We start from the raw sequence: 2,586 nt of genomic DNA, 5'->3' as shown, positions 1-2,586 counted from the left end.
CTGCAAATAAAAGAAAATGTGAAAGACTTCTTAGTATGGGTGGTAAGATTAAAATGGTTTTCAAAGTTAAAATTACAACTTTTTAGATTTCACTCACCATAGCAGCGAACAGCAAAAAGGCAGCAAAAAATTTCATTTTTGATATTTTCTTTTTAACTAAATTATGTATACACTTTATTGCTCTGTACGACAAGCTCGATTCACTCTTCAGCACTGATGGTCGTCCTCTTCGTTCAGCGTCCTTTTATATCTGTTTTTGCTGTCACTTTGGGAGTGTTTGTGTAATTAGAATTTAAAGCAAATAAGATAAGGCCCCATTGTTTTCTTTTCACTTGTTTTATTTTGTTATGTTTAAGTGTACCGAAATTTACCTGAGCTGCTGCACCAACACTTAAACTACTTGTTGGCTGGCAGCTGTTAAACAAAAGATTTTTTTTCGCAGCAGGTAATGATGAAAATGAAGGAACAATATCAGTGCCCCAGTTGAATTTTAACAATGTACATAGGTATCAGCTGGCGTAATCTCTCTTTTTAAGGATTCTACATGATTCTTTAATTATTTTGGTTTGAAAAGACTTCTCTATGGGAGTATTTTTTTTTTTTGTAAATTTCCCATACATCAGTGGTTGATGTTAAACGTACAGTCGGTGCCACATGTAAGTGTACACCTTATTTTAATATAAAATTCACAAGTATTTTCATGCGAAATTCTTTTCATAAATTACTTGTGAAAATAAAGTTCATTCTATAACATAAACCATGTAAATCAAAGTTTCACACTTTATATGAAGCTCACGAAAATTCAAAAAATGTTCATCAAAATTAAAAATTTTTTTCCTCAATTTCTAGAAGATTGATTTTTTATAATTTTTTAGTGAAGGGTGTTGTGCGTTTTCTTCCATACAACGCGTGATCAAAACCTATTTTAATAAAGAAGAAAATGGGCAACACTCTTCACTAAAAAAATTCTAAAAAGTTAATGTTAATTTCTAGCGTCTTGAAACTTGTACTTTGTTTTACTAAAATTAAACGGGCTGCAAAACTGCATACTTAAAAATTTAGATCTAGAAATTCTGAATAAAAAATTTGATGAAAATTGTTTGAATTCTTGTGAACTTTATACAAAGTGTGAAACTTTGACTTATATGTTTTATGTTATAGAATGACCTATCTATATTAATAAAAATGTTGTGTTCGTATGTCACGGTCGTCAAAACTCGAGAACGGCTGAACCGATTTCAGTAAGTATAATACCAGAACCAATGATATCACAAAAAATTGGAGGGTTGCCGCCTATTTGAAAATTTTTAGACCCAATTATATTGATAAAATAAATAAATAATTACAGTATGGGTATCAAATTAAAGAGGTTTAAGAAAGACAACCACAGGAAATATTTTTGACGAGGGTTGCCACCTATTTGAAAATTTTACCTCAGTCAAATTGACAAAATAAATGAAATATTGCCATGTGGTTGTTAAACTACAGAGTTTTAAGAAGGCTTACAGTCGACAGTATGTTTGAGGAGGGTTGCCACCTGTTTGAAAATTTAACTAGAGTACATCGATAAAATAAATGAAATATTACAATATCTGTATCAAATTAAAAAAGTTTAAGAAAGATAACTGTTGGAAATATTTTTAAGAAGGATTGCCACAAATTCAAATATTTTAACTCAGTTAAATTGATAAAGTAAATGAAATATTGCAATGTCGGTAACAAGCTTTAGATTCTTATTAAGGTTTACGGCCGAAAATATATTTGAGTAGGGTTTCCACTTTTTGGAAATTTAACTCAATTTTTATAATTGACAAAATGAATGATTTATTAAAATATAGGTATTAAATAAAGGAGGTTTAAGATGGATGACTGTTGGAAATATTTTTGAGGAGATTTGGCACTTTTTTGAAAATTTGAACTCGAAAGCTTAGTATGTTGCGCCAATGTATTTTCAATATAAAGCGATATAATTAATAAACCCACGAAAAATTAGTCGCTTGTCAAATATGTTTGATTTATTATTAATTAAGTATGGATATGTACAAATGTACATACGATGGGTGGTGGCTGACGGTCGTTCCTGGTTGAATACGGGAAAATGAGTACCCGCGCTCTTTTCAATAGAATTGAGTTCAACCAGAAAACATTCATTCATTCATATTTTAAATGTTCTCTGGTACAACTTACCGACCAAATCCACCCAACTGTAAACCAACACGGTGCGATAAGAGAAGAAAGTTGGCTGCTGGTAATACACCTCCAACTCATTGGATTACACATCTGGATTGCAACTAAAGTTATAAATATTTAATATCGATTTGGCAGAAATGAGCAGGAATGAAATGTACATTTACATATCGTCGTTTAAAGTACAAAACCGGGTATCAACAAAATGCAAACCCGCGCATGTGAGGTGCATAAATTATTTTCTAGAGAGTAAAAACACTTATGTATATTTCAAAATGGTTCTCTTTTTTTTATAAAGCAATCGCATTTCTGGCTAGTATATTTCAGGACGAATGAATAAGGAATTAGCCAAGAGCTTGTGTGAGCAAATCCAATTTTTGGCAGCCAATGTCAGTTACG

Source organism: Rhagoletis pomonella, unplaced genomic scaffold, assembly GCF_013731165.1.
Source record: "Rhagoletis pomonella isolate Grant_MI unplaced genomic scaffold, Rhpom_1.0 Rhpom_scaffold_00004, whole genome shotgun sequence".
Taxonomy (NCBI): Eukaryota; Metazoa; Arthropoda; class Insecta; order Diptera; family Tephritidae; genus Rhagoletis; species Rhagoletis pomonella.
Note: the sequence above shows the minus strand (reverse complement) of the source record.